Genomic DNA, 22383 nt, shown 5'->3' with positions numbered 1-22383 from the left:
GTTCAAGATGTAGGCTTGAACTGTAAAGGCCTAAGTCAGACAAATCTTTCAGTCGCATTTTGGTATTTTCTCCAGATATGCAGGTTTTATTATTCAGCAATATTTATTTTATATTATTAACAATGCTTCATTCATACATCAAAGTCAGTAGCTATAATACCATAAGAAGCATTATGTATTTGACCATAACATCAATAAAATGAAAGTTAGGAAGCTAGAAAGAAAAAAAAAAAAGAAAAAGAAAAGGCTCATTTTCTGTAGTTACTCTGAGATGGTCACAGATTTCAGTGAGAAACTCTACAAGCAAAGTGGTTCTCTCACCTCACTCCAGGATCTGAACCTCATTTCTCATAACCAAAATCTTATGAATAAAAATGAAGCTGAGTCTCTGCCCTTTATCCTCTACAAAGACAGCTATGAAACTCTTTTATCCTGTTCAACCCATCAAAGGTATGCTCAGAACATTTGACTAAATCTGCCAACAAACCAAGTTCTGTAATAAAATATAAATCTAGTTACATTAAAATAAGGGCATCACAAGCCTTCAAAGAGAAATCATTAGGCTGCCTCATGAAAAATCCAGCACTTAAGATTAGCAATACTGAAATTCCAACCATAGTTGAGAAAAATTAAGAGGCTCTTTACAACAGCTTTGAAACATAAGTTATGAAATAACACAGTTACAGTGGGGGTATAATCTAGAGCAAAAATGGAAATGACTGTAATGATATATTGTGTTCAGAAAAGCTAAGAAGAGTTCTAAAAATAGATGTACATGCATGTGTAGTGATAGGAAATAAGAGGCCACAAAACAGGAGGACAGAACAATCTGTAACATCCTAACAAAGTGATTAGGGAAGAACAAAAGTAAGCTTGTTTTAGCTTCTCTATGTTTAATACTAGCACTCAACACAGACACATCAACGTGCAACATATTCAGTCATTCATTCTCTCTTACTCTATTAAGTACTCCTTTTCTCTTTTTAATCCTTATCTTTCCTTTTTTTTTTTTTTTTTTTGTTCAAACTTACCTGACCTTGGCTGCTCTCTGAAAAGGTGGCTGTATTTTCTGGGAGAATGGATACAGCATGGCAGACAAGAGTACTTATTAATTAGGCCCCACCCAGGAAAGTAATTGCATTAATTAAAGAGCAGGGCAGAGCAAGATTTCTAGGCAATTGCCCACACCTGTGATAATTTAAAGATACTACCAGGGGGGAAAAAAACAGAAGTGACAAAGCACCAGATTCTTCTCTCACTCTGATTATTAAAGTTATCGTCATAGCTATCCTGCATATGTAAACCTACTTATTTGGTTGGTCTCAATCTTCTGTCTACAGAGAGATTTTTATACACAAACTTTGTGAAGCATTAGATATATATCTGTGCTTCGCTAAATCTTGTGATATGACACATGGGAGGTGATTAATTATTCATAATTCTGAGCTTAACTGGAAGAGGTAGAAGTAGTGAAAGAATTGAAAACTGGGTAAGGTTGCACGAGAGAGATGACAGTGGGCTTCATTGGAAGGCAAATTACTGGGCTGAAAGGAGATTAATAGCAGAATTTCTCAAGGTTTAGTCTTGTCAACTGATCCAAAATTTTCATTGGTAATTCCAGCACAAAAAAAGACCTGATGATTCAAAACTGTCAGTACACAAGAAGGCTGAATATTACCAAAAAAAGAGAATGATGTTGCCTGAGAAGGATCCAATCAGATATTGAATACAAAGTTGCAGTGTTCAAGAAGTACTACTACAGTAATGACAACTGGAGCCATAGGTTATGAGAGGAGACTGAGAGAGCTGACATACTTAGCCTACTAGACTGAAAGTTGAAAGAATACTGTATAAAAGACAACATTAGCAGATGAAAGAGAGTTATATACTAGCCATGAATATGTTTAGGCTGAAAATTAGTTTCCAACCATGAGAACATTGAGTTTCTGTGCTAGCTTTCTATGACAAAGAGTAGCAGCAGAAAACATCACTGGTTTTAGGCTGGAGGTAGTTCATTTACTCTGTGGAGCATGTAGTGTCATTGCCCACAACAGCAATGACTAGTGCAGATCCCAGATTCTTCCTGCTAGTTCCATGGCCCTAATTTATAACGTTCTGCTTGAGATGTTTGTTCTCTTATTGATGAATACAGCAATCTTCTCAACTGCAACAAAACAATTACATGAGAATCTACACCAGCTAATTTAGGAGTCTATATGTATACTTAAAGAAATATATAATTGCCAGCTTTGGGTAAATTTTACCAAATGAGGGTGGAGAATATGGTTAGTCTAATCACAACATTCATGAAGTCAGGGACCGTTGTAAACGTCCTCATAAACTCAGAAATCCCAGTAAGTGTTGAATTAGTGTGTGAACATAAAGATCTTTTACCACAGCATTTTTGCATATCTTGGGAGGGGGAAAGAAGGGAAGGATGAGATGTTGCAACGCTCCCTTTTAATTCACTGACTCCAAAGGGGACGATTGGGACTATTGGACAACAAGGCGAATTGGAATAACTTCCTAGAGGCTTAGTTGCTAGCCACAAACTAGATACACACAATTGCTAGCAGTCTTCACGCTTGCATCTTAATTGAGCTAAACCTGCTAGAGCTGATCTGTAAAATATTGAGAAAATGATTATATTGAGTATATAGTAGAGAAAGAGGACATTTAGCAGACCTTGAAAAAGATGAAAGTGTGAGAACATAATAGAACATACTCTAGAGCTCTACCACTGCAGTTAGTTTTAAATCAAACTGCATCCACCAATTATTATCAGTTTGTTAAAATGCTATAAATTTGCAAGAACTGGCTTTAACAGCAGAGTGGCTTTTGAATAGTTTTTATTTTTGTTATGTGTTTTTACAGCTGTAAACATGTGTTTTCAGTGCACATCCACTTCTATCCTGCCACGTATTCTTCTAAAAAGCAAGCACTTTCATACTGCAGCAATGTCTAATGGCTCTCTACAAAGGCTTCCTAAACGCCTTCTTCCAATAAAGTAACATGGTTATGTCATATTTTAGCTAATGGCAGTTCCTATTCCACAACAGCTTTTGGATATTATATCCCATATAACTCTATTAAACCCACCCCCTCCACCTCAGCTCAACTCTTTGCTACAACACAAGCAAGACTGTTACTCTTTCGAAGAGTACTGTCCAGCATTAAATTTGAGGGCTGTCATATGCAATATCTTGAATGCAGAGATTAGTAACAGCTTCCAGTGAGGTCCAGAGGCAATACTATACAATTTTTATCAATAAAGATTTAGCACAGTATTCAGAATCTTTCTTAAACTTTCTTTCTAAAGCCTCACAGGTCATAAATACACTGAGGGTTTCTCACACATCAGAGGCAAAGTGAGGAGAGCATATTTTTTTGCACTGGATTCCAATACAACACTGAAATGTTATTGTGCTTTAATACAAAGCAGTAAACATATTCGTTCCTCATCTTTTTTCTGAAATGATTTATTGCTTTTTTTAGTATGGCCCTAAAAAATAGTGGATTCTTCAGCATTTGACAGTAACATCGCTTCTCCAGGCTTTTCTACTCAGGAAAGTTGGTGCACAGTTAGCTAGAGAGAGCATGGCTTTACAGAGCACTGGCTACTCTTCCTAACTGCCTGCACAGACATTGTTAAAGCTAAGTAAAAACACATGGAACTGGCATAGAAGGCTGAGGAATTTCAAATTTGCACCTTAGCTGACTGCACTTTAACTTACCAAGGAAATACACATTAGTACTTCCCACAAATGAAAAACACTTTGGTTATCAGCAAAACAAGGCTTGCAGTTAGCAGTATTCCAGTCTGCAGGTTAAAACCTGGCTAGATCAAATTTCTGGCAAGGGGGCGTAGGTAGTCTGGTTTCAAATCCAGCTCTTGCATTAATCAGAGCCCACAAGACTGCCTTTCACTTTTTGACTTTAAACACCTCTCATCTCAGAGAGGCAGACTGCTTGGGCTTGTTTGTCTGGAGGTTTCCTATGCAGCTGCAGAAACCACTGCTGAGCACAGAGTTGCCACTATTTTTTCTTTTTCTTGTTTTTTTTTTCGTCTTTGCTACACTGCTCTTCTGAGTCTCCACATCTTATTCAAACAGAATCCATCTCTCTTCCTCATAGGTTTTCTCCTTTTCTTTGGAGCTTAAAAATTAAATGGTGCAACATACAGCACAATCACAAGAACAAGAGCTGCTCCCCCTTCCTTACTTTTTCTTTGGAGTGCAAACACCATCCTCAAATCAAGGTTCTTCCATTGTGGGGCACAAATGCCACTTTGGGCATTAAGCAGATGGCGTTACACACTCAGTGTTTCCTTGACAGCTGCATCTCCTGTGATAAAGGCAGTTTCTTTCTTTCACTACTCACTAGCCTCTTCCTCTTCCTTGTATAGAGAGCATCTGGATCCAACTGCTTGGTGAGCTTCAGCTACCTTCCTGGCTCCAACAGTTAACCTTTCTCTGTCTCTACAATTTGCCATAGAAGAGGAAGGAATTTTTCATTAAATTTCTTTAGGCTACCCCAGCCCAAAGTTCAAAGGTTCTAAGTTTGGAAACACAGATTTTGCTTCCCAGCGCAAAGGAGAACCAAGAGTTTTTAATCAGTTGCTAGAGCTGACAATAATAGAAATGCTTTGGGAAATAGGTAGGCTGTATACGGAAGTTACTTTATCAGCCAAATCATGGGGAGAGGGTGCTGAACTGCAGCTTCCCAGGACTTTCAGAGATGCATTAAAAATGCCATCTCTTCAAAGATATGCTTTTGAATGCTTCTCTAAGAACTTTTCTCTCTGTCATAGAAAAATACACTTCAAATGACAGGAGGTTCATAAAATCATATCACTTAAGCAAACGCAAAGAATTTTCTCAGAAGAAAATATGCTGATCAATATTTCTTGTATTTTTTAACATTCACATGGTTTTGCATATGTTTTACTATTTTGCTGTTTCTAGGTGATTAAATTAGATTCTTACTGCAAGGGTATATGAGAAAAGTAGCTTAAGTTTGCAGCTGACAATGAAATATAACGTTACTGAAATATATAACGGCAACTTGATAATTGTATCTTTTAAAATATGCTTTTTCTAAATGTTTTCAATAACAAGAGCTGATGAGAAAAGCAGGAGACTGACTGATATGCACACTTTTCAAATTCATGAAGCTTAGATGTATTTCAGTGAAAACAACTGCAGTAACAGAGATTCACTTTCACATACCCTCAGACCAGGGGTCTGAAAGGGTAAGCAAAGATATCTGAGATAGCTGCAAAATCGTGCTGCTGAACAGTGATCAAGAGAATGATTATATTCAACCATTTAAGATCTTTGTTAATATTGACCAATACAGTATCAGTTCCAACCTAATATCTCCTGGCACCTGATAAAGGACATAAGATACATTAATAAAGTGCTATTTTCCGACAGGCAGATGTGCAGGTTAATTTTCTTTTGCTGAAGCAGTTTGGCCTATACAATGGTATGGTAGTAACCCAGGTAAAGAGCAATATGGAAAGACAAACAAATCAACTTGCTAGTCTTATGTCTAGGGTGAATGCTAGCCTAGTTTACTAATAGAATCAGAATTGGTCTTCCTTAAAAAAAGACGATAACTCAATCACAATAACACAAAAACACAAGATTAAAACTCTATCCTGTCTTTTCTGTCCTGATGGATAAGGGACGGATAATCAAATCTCCTAGCACCAGTCGCTAGAGAAATCCTAAAGAACATGGCTGCCAAAGAGGTCCTGCTCTTAGACATCCAATTTAGCGGGACAGTTCAACCAGTGTTTAGCATTAAGCACACGTTTACATCCATCCCTATGCAGCAAAGCCTTTAAGCAGATCCATAAGCTTAAATGTGTTCCTGAATCAGAGCCATAGCCAACTATCAAAGAGCATCTGTTCTTTGATGCTATCTCAACCCTGTCTAGCTACCAGATTTTCTGTTTAACATAGGAAATTTAAGTCTATGCCAAGACTTATTTTCTCGAGTTATTTGTTACCAGGCTGCAGACAGCTGATGCTGCAGTTCATACTTCATTTAAGCAATGTGCTACCCATAGCGTTTCTTAAACTATATACTCTTTGTATCAGGAATATATGTATGTTACATAGGCCAAGAGAGCTTTTGTCCTCACTGGGGCTGCAGAAAACTCCTAAAGACTGAAAAGTAAACAGTAATACAGAGATAAGACATTTATATTACTAGCATGTTATTATGACATGTGTGTTGACACCCTATTTATCAAGAAATCATAAAATACACTTTAGAGCTTTAGAATTTTGGAGGTTTCAGTTACATAAATAATGTCAACTAAATGAAATTGCTTATTTTACACTTAATAGTAAAAAAAAATCAAAAGATGATAAAAAGAAGTCTCGGACAAATTTCTGAGTCTGTAATGATAGATTAAAGGTGCAGAGTGAGATTATCAGATGGTATAAATTGTTGCTGAAGTCGGTGGAACTATGACAATTTCTTCAGCTGAGAATTTGTCCCATATATTCTAAGTTCCTGATTATAAGATCAAAAGAAATAGAACTATTAGGTTTAGTTTTAAAATGGAGCAGCAAATGTTATGATATTCATATGGACTAAGTAGCTGTCCTCCATACAGACCTTTTTATATCTTAAAAATTTTATGCATTCTATGCAGATAAGTATTGCCAGAAGCACTTTCTATTACCAGATACTACTGTAACGAAAGATATGGATAGCATTTGGAGGGAGACATTCATCATGTTTCTCTCTTGAATTAGCTAATAAAAAATCTTTTAATGTAGCACTTGAATACCAAGAGGACTAAGCTTTTACATTAGCAGTATTGGTACTTTACATCAAAACCTGTTTAAAAAAAGCTATTGTTTCTCTTCATAATTATTTTCTATTAATATTGCTAATATCACCGTACAGTATTTTAACAGAAACTCTCCTTGATCAATGTTAAAAGTAGGAATGAAACTGCAAGCTAAAATTATTCTCTATCGTTAGCTTTCATTTGAAGTGGAAATGAGGGATTTTTGCTGACCTCATTTTCTTTGTTCTTGTGGAAGTGGATAGTTACTTCTGGGGAGTGCATGAAAAAGTTAGCGCTTTTGGCCCAATACTGCTATCTTTACACTGATAGCATTCATTTACACAATTAATTACACTGAAGTACTGGGATTTCTAACACAAATAAGGTGGCAATGAAAGGATAGGGGGATTAAGCCCTGCTGAGCTTTCAAGTGGCAAGGAGTCAGAGTCCCAGGGCTTTCTCAGGAAAGACTTTAGTACATGCTTAAGCCCTATTAAGGTCAGTTGCTAAGCATATTCCCTTTCCTTCTAAATCTGTAACATTTTAAACCAGACACTGTAAGTGCTAGGAAACATGCTGGTAGGAAATACACAGCTGAAGGAGCCCAGGATCTGGAGTACCAAAGAAAGGCCTTTGTCCTGTGTGCATCTTTCCCTGAGATCACTTAGATACATTAGGAAATTACAAAAATACAAGAAGCTCGACTTCAAAAAGGCTTCATGTAAGCTCAGTGAGACTTCTCTTTCTAGAGAACTATTTAGGGTTCTCCAACTTGGAGTTACGAGTAACAAGTCAAAGCAGCAACATTCACTGTACTTTCCTATTAATTATTTCTTCAATGCCAATAATTCGTTGGCATAATAAGTTAGCTTTAGCCACATCTCCTTCTAGCCCAATTAATTATCCCAAATATTTCTATATCTCTGTATTTTTTAAGAGAGTACGTGGCTGCCATAAACAAGATTGATATTCTGGGTGGTCCAGATTATACACATTGTGTTTTAATGTATAAGATCCACAGAGTTCTTGGGGAAAAAAAAACTGGAGCTGACCTATTTACATTAACAAGAAGCAAATTATTCAGGCCAATCTCCTATTCAAATCAGCAGGAATTTTGCCCAAGTAATGATTTTTATTTCAAATTTAAATTTACATTTGCCCTGGAGCTGCTCTTATGCATATTGCTGGTGCCAGAGGTACTCCCAGTATTCCATGTAATCCTTACTTTATGCAGTTTGTAGTATTGGCTGAAGATAGGTATTAGCCACAAAGTCAGTCAATTGTTCCCTGCACAGTCCAGTTAATTCAGTAGTTCCTACTGTCTGCCACATTGCTTATTATCCAATCCAAAAGAGAACTGGGCGGAATATTTGTGATGATATATTAATATTAATATATCAACAGCAAACAATCCAGTTGCCATATGTTACTTCTAACAGATATTTCTAATCCATTACTGCATGTCAGTGAGCTTATTCAACAAATGTTGATTAATTGTTGTCAGTAGTACAAAATTAAAAGCTTCTTTACAAAAGACTCTCATTTCTTTGTGTTACAGAATTATATATATTGCCATATTATTTGTACTTCCTCATTAGGTAGATTAGCTCTTTGCTTTCAGAAATAAGGGAGAAAATACGACCTTATTTTCGAGAAGTTGGATCCATGCCTACATTACAGTAGAAAAGGATCTGACCTGTGTTCCAGAAGCTCTAAATATACTTACTTATTTCACTTTCTCATACTTACCAAAAACTACATTAAGATATTAATGATGAAGAATCACATGCTCAAAACTGGAAAATACCATAAACAAGGCTGTTTGTATAATCTGAACTCAGGGTTCCTTTCTCCAGGCATTATTATAGCCTGTGATTATATGATCCTGACCTGCATTTTTTTGTCAATAGATTTTTATGTCGGGCAGTGAATAAGATGGCTGATGCTCAGAAAATAGTTGTTCAAGTCAAAGTAGTTGTATTATCTCCAAGACCTTTATCTTACTTTTTATAGCAATTGGAAGATATCAAATTAATAGTTATGGAATTACAGTTAGCTGCAAGGATACTCTTTGCAAAACTAGTTAAAGTTATTGGGTAGAATCATTTTCCACAGAAAATGTTGATTTGACAAATTTTTATTTCTTGTAAACTTATTAACTTCATGGAACATTTTTATGATATATTCACAAAGAACTTTTTCCTTCTGGTGCAGCTGAAGTCTTTTGTTTTGAGCTGGTCATCAAGTTTTGCTGACACAGCAATCTGTTTACCAGTAGGTTTTATTCCTATAGTTAAGGCAATATAATATCAACTCAGAAAATGCACTTTATGTCTGTGCTTGTCATAAGATTACGTTATGATTCTCTTAAACCAACATTTTGAGAGGAAATATGTTCCTCAGTTTCCAAGTGCTTATCTTGTCACAGGAAAGTTTTCATTTGCAAAAATGCAGGATATTCACAGCTTCAACTGAGACTAATAAAAGTTGGGCTGTGGAAGAAAATAAAGTGATAGTTCTACAAAAATCAGGTTGTAAATAATTCAAACTGGGCAAAGGCAGTCTTAACTTTAGCTTCTTCTAAAGTTTGAGTTTTCCTAATGCACCTATATGGAACAATTTTTCTTTTTATTTAAAAACAAATAAAATGAAAAATTCAAACATTCTGATTTTGAACCACTGGAAAAACAACAAAAAAAAAGTTCTTGGAACCACTGCAATCAAGGGACTATTCATGTCTGAATGGTTTATGGCTAATTTCTAGTAGGAGGGTCAGTCTTCAGTGTCATGGACTTTACCGTAGCTTTAAAAGGGAGAGCTTTCCACCCATTTCACATACAAAGCTGTTCTTTTCTGCTGTAACATACCCAGAACATAGTCCATCTAGTACTGGCAACTTCCTATATCAAAAGTATAAATACCAGAGCATTTAATTTCCTCTCTCCAGAATTAAGTAAATACTTAATACTTTTGAGGGACATAGAAACAGTTAGTTAAAGAAAAAAATACATGTATAAAATGCTGCTGAGATTTGGGCTCGAAACCCATAATTAGTCATCCAGGGAAGACATCCACATAGCAGTTTCTCTTTCCCATCTGGAAGTAAATATTGTTTGCCTCTATTATTCCTGTGACCCATTCTAAGTCTGCCTTTTAGGATAGGATAAATTACCCAGTGAAGGTTCTCCTCCCTCTTCACTGGCTATAGAGAGGACTTAAACAGCTAGCTTAGATTAGTTGCCTAAACTGTAGACAACAAAAGTAAGGTGACGTGAACCTCAGCCATGCTATTTAAAGTGTTGAATGCACCAGTTCCCATTAGCATCTATTCTGGGGTGGAGGGACAGAGGAGGAATTTCTTCCTATAAAGACTGAGTAACATTTGATTTCCCTTATTATTTTGGCATAGGTACTTGTCGATATTATTTAACGATCAATTTGCATTTCTTTCTGTGAATAGGACCTTCAGGGTAACCAGGCATTTTATCACAGTGAAAATCCTCAGTGTTCTTTTGTCTCTGATTTTCATCAGGATCTAGGATTTTCCCCATTTTCACCTTTCAGCTACCGTCCAAGTGGTTACCCACCTCTTATACTGCAGCAAGAGAGGAGCAGATAGAGGCCGTGACACTGATGTCGGGTCTCATAACCTAACAGAGATGAGGGAGGAGGAGTCTCTCTCACCCTGCAACCTATCCCTCTAAAAAATAGTAACAATCGGATCACCTCTGCTAACTTGCAGGCCTTCTGAACAGTGCTTCCAACTATTTTCCTGTGCAAATTTGCTCCTTCAACATCAAAGTGAGCTGAAGCAAAGCAATTTACATCTACCATCCTGAAAATACCTTTTACCAACAAACTTGCCAGCCAAGATTAAAAGGCAAATAAAAAGGCACCATTAATAAAATGATCACTTTCTAACTTTGTTCTTACCTGTGTCATTTACTTTGGAGACCTTACTACATCTCTTTCTTTAGGCAACAAGGAACTGAAAAGTTTGTGGATAAAATGTGATTTTTTTCTTCTCTGGGGGCTCTGCAATTTACCCAAGTGCTTTAAGTGCTCTAATCCAGAAGTGCCAGCCATGGTCCAGCTCATATCCTGTTGTCCCATGAGGAACCAATTAAGCTGCCTTGCGCTCTGCTCTGAGCATTGCTGGTATTCGTTTTCCGTACAGCATATGGAGAGTAAATGGTCAAATGTTGCCTAGGGAAAGTCCTGAAAAAAGAAGAAACAGCCTGGTTTTTCAAGAGCACTGAATGACAGACAACAGATTCTCTTGAAATAGTCTTGAATATCTGTGGCTACTTTTAGGCATGCTCTTTCAAAGCTTGTCCATGGCATTTTAAAGTCATTGCTGTTAGCTGAGCCCTATGAAGTGCTTTGGTTCATTTCTCTCCCTTCTCTGCTATGCAAGGGTTTATGAGAAAAAAATGGAGTTAAAGGAGTGGTTCTTTAAGAGTTTTCCTTACAGTAACGGTAATCACCCATTAAATGAGACCCTAGATTCTTTTTCTTTACACATGATCAGCAGGAACTGTTTCTTCCACTTTTATTCATCTAAAAGGCTATTCCTTTATTTCCTCAATCTGTTGATATTTGTTTTTAGTTTCACAATCCACCATACAAAATTTGCATGATAAAATGCTAATTTCCTGCAAAACCCAGCTAGCACAGCAGCAAAACAGTTCACTTACTGTTTAACTAAAAGTGACAATAAAGTTGAATTCAAGGCCTCTGGAGTCTACACTGAGTATCAGGGACACTGAAATTCAGCTAAATTATCTGATAGCCACGGAGTTCTTTAAAAGGCAGACGACAAGAACAAAATGGAGAGAACTTCTTTACGCTAATAGGTTTGTCTCAAATGGTTACAATATCCACCTTCAAACTTTCTCCCAAAGTCTGGTCCTCTGGATTCTTGTTTCGACAGAATCCTGCTGCTGTTAGTTCTCTGCAGAGGGGCCGGAAGAAGGTTTGTTAAATGTGAAGCAGTTTTGCACTGGACTGTTCCTAGAAGAAATGGAGCAATTACAACCTGAGATGGTCAATCAAAGAAAAGTAAAAGTGAGAGAGGAATTCACTAAAAAAAAAAAAAGAGAGAGAGAGGAATGAAAACAAATTTCTCATGCTGATATAGCAAATTCTTTTACTCTCCTTCAATTTCACCTGGAGATGATTCCCCATTTTACTAGGTTAGTTTTTCCATAGTTTGGTGAGCTGAATCAGCTTACCAGATGCTCAGCTGTGCAATCCAGCCAGTTTAAGGGAAGAAAACAGAATAACATAGCCAGAAGCAGGAGAGGAGGAAAAAGGGAGTAAAGGAAGGGTAGAACAGGATTTTCCCATTTGCTGGCAGTGCTCTGTTAGATCAGATCAGCCTTCCTGTCAGGCTAAAATCAAGAAAATTTATTGTTTGAAAAGAATGAAGAACTCACCTTGAAGCCAAAATGCAGTGGAAGATAACTATAATGTGTTTCACTGATTCGTTTGTCAGTCTTTCTCTTCAAAGACGGTAACTGTTTTCTTAAGCTTTGCATGTCAGTGTTAAAAACCCTTTTTGCTTTTGCCATAAGGTTTGCCTGGAGTTAAGAAATGTTTTCAAAGAAAATGCACTGAGGGTTTTTATTTTGCTCACACTAATGGCCCTGAACTCTGAAATAAAGTCATCAGCCCCTGAATGTCCCTTGTTCTCCTCTTCAGAGCTGCGGAGGCAAGTCTGGAGGTCAGTAACATGATGTACCGGCTAAGAAAGGAGTCAGCGTTAGCACAAGGGGAAATTGCTTGGCATTCATCAGAGCAGTGCCGAGAAGCTCTGAGACCCACACGAACCCCTCAGAATTGTGTCAGTAATGGGGCAAACACTGTGGCTAGCCTTGCGGTTAAAGGAGAGCAGTATTGAAGAAAGATCATGTAACTGGTGGTGAAGAGGCTGACAGATCAGAGGAAATCGCTCTAAGGTTTTGAATTAAATTGAGGTAGGTATTAGCTGGTGTGTGTGTGAAATATGAACTGAAAATGAGGGTAATTTTTTTTGAGGTTCCTCAATACTTTTCACATGCTGTCTTTCTTGACAAAGAGCTCCAGATATATTTAAAGTGTGCCATTTACTGGAAAACACATAAGAAATGATAGAGTAATCTCAGCATCCACCCTTTTTCAGAGCAAGTGCTTTCTCAGCAATTTGAACCATGCCTTTTGTGCCCTCACAGAGGCAAATCTGATCCAGGCTTCTGAGACTGCTTGTTTTCTAACATTGCGCTCAGAGTGAAAGCAAGTGATTATTAAGAAAACTGATTAATCAATTGGAACAAGTTTATGGGAAGTCGCATTTCACTTGGCACTCGGGGGATGCTGTACTGTAGCTATATTGCAGGTTTCAAAGCTCAATGAGGAATACACTCACTGAAGAGGAAAGGGAGCGGTTTGTTTGCTTATGTTCACAATAAAATAACTTTATTAGGAAAAATTAATTGTACTTCAAAAATAATCTTAAAATAACAGTTTCCAGCCATAGAAGTCATTCATTTTCTACTAAGTGTGTGTGTGGCAAAAAGCCTGACACATTATTACATTCCTCTAGCGTTGCAGTTTTCGTCATTTCTTTGAAATTCATGCCTTTCATGTACAGTTCATTAACGCTGATCAAAGCACATATCTTTCTAATACAGTCAATTTTTCCTTGTAATCTTTTGTAGATGTTTTACTTCCTGTAGTATTTTGAATGTTCTGTATCCTGAAGTCTCATTTTTAATGTGTGGCTATGGTCAGAGAAGTGACAATATATAAATGACATCTGGGTGTACTATATTTATTCTCTCTCAACGACGTCCATAGCAAGTTTTTCACTTTACAAGTCAAAACAAGATTTTTATAACTGCCAACACTGTACTTTCAAACTGGTGCCTGAAATATAAGCTGTCTCGCTGCACTGTCTGTGCTAATATATAGCACTTTTTTGTGCCATGCAAATTTAACTTTCAAAAGTAGTTTCTAAACTTGCAGTCAAGATATTACATGTGCAGAACTCGGTATTTCTAGTAATAACTGAAGTGCTGCACCTCTCACTTAGTAGCAAGGTGTGTATTTGTTTGAATTGCATATAGTAATGTCTGCTTCGTACATCGGAAAAACTGAAATTTGGTCTCACATCTGATTTTGATTCACTTCTGATTCCTGATCCGGGCAGTAGTTAAGAAGATTCACATCTGAGTGTGCAATTTCAGTGAGGGTTTGAGGACATGATAAATGTTCTGAACCATCATCTTTGGTAATGCAGAAGAGAAAAACTGGGTATTGGGTAAGATAAGGTAAAAAGTGGCACAAGAATCAGAAGGCTATATTCTAAGGTTGAATATATGACACTACAGAAAAATATAGGAAAAGAATAAAGGAAAGAATAAAGGCAGTTGAAAAGCACTTCAGTCACATGGATATTCCTGTTCTGCAAAAAAATTCTTGCTAAGATTAGTTCTGTTACCTGATCGGATGGGAAGGATCTTGATCACGTTCCACAAATTTTCCTGTTGAGTTCAGCGGCACTGCTGGTAGCTGCAGGAGAAAAGAAGACAAGCACAGGCTCGATTCTTTCCCACTTCTATTATTTAAAACTGAGAGTGGTTTCACTGATTCCAGAGTTTCATCAGTAAGAGAGAGGAAAAAAATATTCCAGGCATACACTGAAAAACAAAATAAATTTTTGAGTGCAAAATTCAATAATTATTTACTAGAACGATTCAGTTATTTTTAAATGGCAATGTTTGTTGATATAGGTAACTATAAATAATTTTTTGGCACTTGCTAAAGAATCTATTGTGATTTTTCCAGGAGGGCTCTTTTTGCTATGCTTTACATGCATTAGCAGCAGCCTTAGTAGGGAATCAACAGTTTTATGTCTACTAATAAACTTACCAGTTCCAGATTATTATTCTGTTGTTAAAAATATGCATCATCTCTTCGAAAGGCATTACAGAGGTTTCTCTGCTACTTCTTTTTAATGTTGTTGTAAATAACAGTGTTTATGTGCCAGTTTAGGGTGAAGCTTAAATTCACTGCTTTGTCAGTGGTAAAAACAGATAAGCAGTTCTTGAGAGGTTATTTAACATTAATATTTTCACCTTCTTCACTTTTAAAATTGTGCATCTGTGAAAATGTATGATAAAAAGAGAGTTATTTTGGTATTCAGTGAGGTATATTAATTCATAAAAGAGCTTGCAATATTAAAAAGGTAATATGCACAGAGTATATGTATGTGTGTGTGTATATATATATACACATATTTATAAAAAATTTTTATGTCTTATATGCCTGTGGATATGAAGAAATACAAAGACAGATACAGTGGTAGATTGTATTCAGTTAGCACTAATTACAGTTAAAGTTGAAAATAGGTTCAGTTATAATCCCCTGTTTTCCCCTTGTTTCTCCTTAAGATTTCCCACACATGTTTTCTGCCTGATGAGATGTGTTATTAATCATTATTACTATTCATTTGGAAATAAATGTATTCTTGTGTGAGGCTGAGAAGAGTGGAAAAAGACAGTCTCCTTCCTTTGAAAGAAAATTTTATTCAGGTTTTCAAATCAGGTTTCATAAAAGTGGCTAAAATTTGAGACTTTAGAATGGGGCAAAACATAAATTTATTCATAGAAGTTAGAGAAGGGAAATAGCAGATCAACCAGATCATCGTAATGTTTCCAGAAACACAGAGAGGTTGGGCTAGTTTATTTTCAGGTTTTTGGAGACTGATCAAGAGGAATTCAACCAGCTGTCACCCCAGCACTATGGGATTCTTCCAGTACTGTGGTCCCCTTTTCCAGAGAAGCTCTCACCTTCTCTGTATAGACAGCTGGATGTTTCCCATGAGGAACTGACTTCTCTCTTTCTTGTGCCATTCCTCTTAAATTCAAGGGGATGGAGACACAGATTTTAAAATGAAAGCTATATCTGGACGCTTCATTTATGTCTCCAGAAAATGGTAGTTGGCAGAATAATCTGTTATAAGAGCTAGCTGGAATACCTCAGAAAGTTGGGCAGCTTTCTTTTTTCTATGAGTAGGTCCCTGCATGATGAAGCAAGAGCAATACTGTACTTTTTTGGAAGTCCACTTTAGGTTTCCTACAATGGAAGAAGGTTCACATACACTGTGAACATTGAAGCAAAAATGAGAGCATGAAAAACAGACTTACCAGCTCTCCATGACTGAAGAGTCTGCAGGAAAATCTCCAAAAGGAAAATAACACAGGCTGTTCTTTTTTTTTTTTTTAACTTTGCTTCTATTTTCTGTATTTCTTTGCAATGACATGTGCCATTCTTGACAGCATATTAATCCAATATGCAGTAGGATGTTTTCCTTTGTAAGTATTTTCCTTTTAAATTTGTTATCCCATATGGCTTCCCTATGTCTGGCATGGGAGAAATCCACACCAAAAGATGATTTTTTTGTAGGTGAAGCAGTAAATTACCAATGCGGTAAACTATGCAAACTCAAGTTAAAGGAAAGCAAAATTGTTCATGGGATAAGAGAGAAACATGAAATTAGGAGAGAATCCAAGTTCGTTAATGCTTTTATAAATCTATATTCAATTCAGTAAAGCCATTGTTACTCTTTACCACACAAATTAGTATATCCAAACAATATTTAGAAGATGAAGATATTTATACCTAGTACTTTTGAAATTTATCAGTCTCACAGAGATTATGACTCTGCATGTAATTAACAATACCAGTTTCACTGAGAACTTAGAAGGGCCTCCAGGATGCAGCCAGTGATTCTTCCCTACAGATTTCCCTAGAAAGGTAGCCTGTCCTTATTGATGTATAACACAGAATGAGAACTTACAGAAGTTTCTACTTGACACAAGAAGGACAGACATGTTTTTTAACCTCGTGACAATAAAACCGAGGGAGAAATGTAGCTGCATGTAGAATCTCATTCTCAAATCTTGCCTTGTAGCCAAGGATGTAATGAAGAGTCCCTAGCTGTAGTAGCAGTGCCTTCACAACACAATATCAGAGCTGACAAAAGGCAGAAGAGAAGAAACTATACTACTGGGCTACTGCTGGGCTTTTCTACTGCTAGAGTATATCTGCTTCCAGGGAACCAAAAGGAGCATTTGGAGTGCTGGAGCCCAGTGTACTTCAATGCAAAGCACCACAGACATACTCATATCTCCTTCTCATGCTGTTTGTAATAATGGTTAGGAAAAAATAGACATGGATTTCATTACTAGTCCAGCTGGCTTGGAGAAAAATAAAAACAATTTGATACCTGATTGTAATAAAATTCAGAAATGTGTGGACAACTGCTGATAAGTAAAATAAGGGTATCAGGATTTATTTTCAACCTTTCTATTCAATATATTGTGCGCCATCATACATTATTTTTATTGTACGCACAAGTCGCTTTAGTACACTGTCTCGATATTTCTTGCAAATGGGAGACAGCTCCTTCTAAGTTATTATTTTATTGATATAGTGCCATAAGCACACATGGCAAATGTTCATAAAATATTGTTTCAATAGATCTTTTTTACTGTGGGCTTTTTCTCTGGTAGTTTCTTCAATTCATGCTTACGTATTCCTCTTATCTTCTGATGACAAGCCTTTAATAATCAAGGTGCTAAATACTTTGTGTTTAATTTGTCTCTTTTGCTGCTGAAAAATAAATCCTCTTTCAAGATGCCTTTTGGAAAGATAGGTTTTCATTCTTCTACTGGATTATTATTTCCTGGGGGGTGACCCACTGAGTTCGATAAAAGTCTGTCCACAGTCTTTACAAGAAATCCAGGGAGGACTCCTTAGGACACAGGAGGTGCCTTTGGCAGAATCTCCTCTGCTTTAATATTTTATGGAGGATAATAAAGAGCCTCAAAAGGAGGACAATGTACGTTGGTGTTCTACATATTACAGTCCAGCCAGAGCAAATGTGAACTACTTGTCAGGTCATTATACAGCACGGTTTCATAACCATGATGATCTAAATGCCTAACACATGAGGCAATGAAAGCGGTTCCTTGCACAGACAGGACCATTTAAGTGGCATCATAACATAAGCGAAAGCAATTGCAATATTCTTAGCTATCAAGTATGGTTCTAATAAGCTGGAGCCTTCAGGCTGTGGGCAAAGACCAGAATATAGATCAAAATACATCTGTCAATAATTTAAGAAAGAGAACAGCAAAAGAAAGCACAAAATAACTTAAAATATGTGTAGAAGGAATAGGTCATACAGCGTACATACTAAAAACAGACCCTTAGAAAATCAATGGATAATATTGCGTAATGAGAACAGGAAAAAAATTATTGAACATACTATTTAATTGAATAGTAGAAGAGTGTGTTTTGGGGTCAGTGAATTTGTAACATATTTGAAGGGGATGAGACTAATTCTATAGTTGTTTCCTCTGGAAAAAAAGTTTATGTTTTATCGTGCTGTCAAGATATTTTTGTTTGTGTGCACATCAGTCTGCTTGTTATCTTGAAATTTGAGATAAAGGTAAAAGGTAAAAGCCTCAAAGATAATTAAGTGCCTACAAAACTCAGGAAGACATTTAGACAGCAAAAAAACAGTTCTCTAACTCAGGTTACAGCTTTCATTCACACCTTATTAAACACCCAAGATCCATACAGGCAAAGCACATATGTTTCCCAACCACAGAAGTTTCAACTGGAGTCAGTTAATTAGAAGACACAAACCCATAGGAAACTAGGTTTCATAGTTCTTTGCTTATGGAACTGCTTGTTTAGTCAAGTCCCCCTATGACCTTTGCCTTTTCAATTTAGTTTTAAAAACACCTCTTCCAACATCTTGGAAAGAAGAACCATAGATAACGACAGAGGTATTTCTGAAACACCATTTTCTGTAAGTAGCAATATGCAGAAAATATTCCTTGCCACTTTAGGTACTTGGCCTGTCTATCCTTTCTCTTCTCAGAGGGCCTTTAACTAAATATTGCAGTTATAGGATCACTTCTCTCTTATCCTTACCTACCAGAAGGACCTCCACCCACTCCATGGATCCCAGAAAATTGTAAAAGAAGCAAATGTTCACCAGAGCTCTCCGATACTGCTGTGCTCTGCATTGTCTTCAGCTCTTTGTCAGCAAAGATTTAACTGTGAATTCTGCCTGGTTAGTACCGCCGTTAGGAATTGCTTGTGTCTGCCATGCTTTGGCAAGGAGAGAATGGCAAAAGGATGTGGATGAACTATCCAGGCATTCAAAAAAACCATGGGAATTCCTGGCTAGACAGCGGCTGAGGTAAACAGAATGGTTCTCACCTTGTTCCCTTTATTCTACTACGGTAAATCATCCATGGGCCCTGAAGACTAATCCCTCCAGTACCTCTTAGCTGCTGAAAATGACTGCTATGAATTCTCTAAGAAGGCTCCTTATTTCGTAGCGCATTTTTTGTTTTTTCCCCAACACTTTGTTTTAATGCCTAATAACGGAATAATATCATTAAGTATATGGGCATGGCTCCCACTGATTTCAAAAGCAAATAAGGAAGGGATATTTACTTCATCTATGCAAATGAGGCCTTATCATGCTATGCAGTACAGCAGACACGAAGGAAGTTAGGCTAACAAAACTCTTTAGAGAAGGCAATTCTGCTTAATACAAGCGAGAGAAATGACATAAATTGTGAAGAAGGGAATAGGAGTGCACATTTACCCCTTTAAAAGGTTGCAGGCATAAATGCAGTGCTTAATTCAAGAAGCTAGACACTAAGTGTAATAAGCTGAATATTAAAATAAAGTTTATTTGGCAGTAAACTGATGAACTTTAAGAGTGCAGTGAACAGTGCTCCTTACATACACACACTAAGCCAAAAACCTTTTGGTTAAACTAATGATCAAGGTATGATTCAAAGACGCTGAGAATAATAAATAATAAAGAATGACTTTATTCTTTCTAAGCTTTAAAATAACATCACCACACCAAGGTTTTGATTTCAGACGATCAGCTGTCTGACCAGTTTCAAAATAGGAGCTTTACGGTGTAACTGTCATGTTTGCAAGAGAATAAAAAAAACTCCACCTGCTTTTACTTTATCAAAAGGCAAAAGAGATTATGAAATTTATTACGTTTTTTTTCTGTTTTTCTTTGTTTTGTTTTCATTCAGCTTGCACCTGAACCTTTCCTGTTGAAAATTCTCCTCTCTGCAGGCACAGCATTCATTACACCATTTTGTTAGGTCCAGACTACCTCATATTCCACATGAGGAATTGTATCTCTTCCTGCATCTACAGAGTCTCTCTTTTCTCTTCTCTCTCTCTCTCTCTCTCTCTCCCCCCTTCCCTAATATTCTTTATTTATAGCATTATTTATTACCTACTGTAAGAACTACTGGTTTACTGGGGAGGCGTACCTCATCTGTGACAGTTTAGGTGACAAAGTGTTGCAGTTCAGTAAGTTACTGTTTCTATGCCTCTAGCAAGAAACGTGCAGAAGTACATACAGAAATGTATTGGTTCATGCTCACTTTTCTAAGTGCACACCAATGATGTCGGTCAGAGAAAGGCTACTGGAGTAGATGGCTCTTCCGTAAATGTTAAATGAAGGTGCTAAAAATGTTATTTACATGCCTAGTTCTCATGGTGGATTAAGTCTTGCTTCTGGGAATAAGCAGCAATAGACAGACTGAGATGTCTTAAGCAAAATTGCAGCTTGCTCTCCTGGGTTTCTTTCACAATAATGCTCTGTCTCAATTAGAACAATATAAACAATCAGGAATGTTTTCCTCTGACGGACAGGAAACCTGCCATTTTCTCTTTAAAATGCTAGAAGACATTCATTCTTAGAGACATCTCTGTGCACAAACGTACTTAGCTGGTAGTTGTAATAGAATAATTTATATCTGTTCAGCAGTAGCGATGCATGTGGGTGAGCATTTGTCTCAAAGATCACGTCAGCTAATACACAAATATTTTCAATGGAAACAATTTGTCTGAAAGTATTTACAATTAATTGCTTCTTCTTGATACTTGTTGCACTTGCCTGAAAAGTTTCCAGATTCGATGTCTGTTAATTGAGCATTCAGGGGGAATTTTAATGTGGCATCAACATTACTGAAATATTGGACAGTAATTTAAGCACCAGTAAACTTGAAATTAGTCAGTAATTAATAAATATATGTCTAATTATACAGTGGCAAGGAGCAGTATGAAGAAAATTTTAAAATACTTCCTTGTTATTCTTTTTTTATTTTTTACTATTCTGTGCCTGTAACAGCAATACTCTAACTTAAGTTTTGAAGAATCAGTCCTGATGTCACTGGCTATCCATAAAATTATCTTTTTGATAAGTTTTCAACAAAATAGTATTTTTGGAGAGGAGGGGATAAGATGTCTTCTCTCCATGTAGAATTTTGACTTTTCAGTACTTGGTATTTCTACTTGTATTGAGAAAAATAAGCATGTTGCCTAAATAAGACATATTTCAGTTGTTATGTTCCCATTCTCCTTCATGGACCATATTGTCCAAGTAAATATTTCTAATAATGTACTGTTGTTAGGGGATTCCGAAACACACTGCAGTCAAAGGAAGAAGAGTAAGTATAGAGAAAAATAGCTTAGCTGAGAAACTCGGTCTCTGCAGGAAATAGCAGAAGGACATACCTGAACTCCAAGTCGCAGACAAAACTGTTGTAGCTCTTCGACGTATAAAAATAGCATATCAATACTGAATTAATAAATTTCAGACAAAATATATTTTCTCTGAAAAGCTGTCTTTCATGCAGGTAGATCACCTTTTATAATAAACTCTAGATGTCACCCTGCTAATAGGTTCCAAAAAAGAAGTGACTGTACTTCAAAGTAGATAGTCCCAAGTTTTATTGGAACTTCACATTTTCAAGTACGCTCTAACTCCAAATCTCATTATTTGCATCATATCCTTGTTAAAACCCTGACAGTCGAGATTTGCCTTCATATTTTTAGTTCCCTCCTCTAAACAATCATAGGTCCTCATAAACTGAGACAACAGGATCCTAAAACCAGTTCCAGTTAGAGTAATCTTGACCACTTACTGATTCAAGATTCCAAACAGTAATCTATCTTCCTATGGAAATTGCATCATGTATGGAAAAAACTCTGCAGTAACAGACCCTAATATTATTATGTTAAGACAGTCGCAAGTTAACATCATTTTCTACCAGATAATTGCAGAAAAGTTCCCATACAAAATTAGAATTTATATATGAACGAGTAAGTAGCTTTTTGTATACATACTTGCTTTAGCAGCAATCCACTACAAAATGCAAAATTGTTAATGAAATGAAAACTAAATTGATTGAAATATTGTTTAATTTAAAATAGCTCCACAACCAAGCTATACAAAGGAAAATTGCTTTTATCTTTTGCTTTGATGAATCAGGCCTGTGATCTTGTGAGCTTCTAAGGATGATGAAACTGAGCAGAGAACCCCATGAATCTGAACGCAGTACACTGAATGATGTCCTTAACGAACACAGTATGAGGTATTTAGACCAGCTTGGGGACAACTGCTTCAGTCTAGCTATTAATATCTTCAAATAGCTATTTAGTCAAGATATGCTATGGGTCAGCTATTG

At 36.6% G+C, this 22383-nt stretch overlaps 1 long non-coding RNA gene across 1 annotated transcript; it reads right to left on the bottom strand.

Annotated features, from left to right (window-relative positions):
- Positions 1-10752: 10752 nt before the first annotated feature.
- Positions 10753-14368, bottom strand: LOC138067174 (uncharacterized). Its single transcript, XR_011140939.1, has 3 exons — positions 14292-14368; positions 11696-11824; positions 10753-11029 (listed from the first exon to the last, which is right to left on the bottom strand). It is a non-coding gene; the product is annotated as an uncharacterized lncRNA (long non-coding RNA).
- Between the last annotated feature and the right edge of the window lie 8015 nt (positions 14369-22383).

The sequence above is a fragment of the Struthio camelus genome, chromosome 4 (genome assembly GCF_040807025.1).
Source record: "Struthio camelus isolate bStrCam1 chromosome 4, bStrCam1.hap1, whole genome shotgun sequence".
Taxonomy (NCBI): domain Eukaryota; kingdom Metazoa; phylum Chordata; class Aves; order Struthioniformes; family Struthionidae; genus Struthio; species Struthio camelus.
The sequence above is the reverse complement of the archived record's forward strand: the minus strand, read 5'-3'. Positions and strand labels throughout refer to the sequence as shown.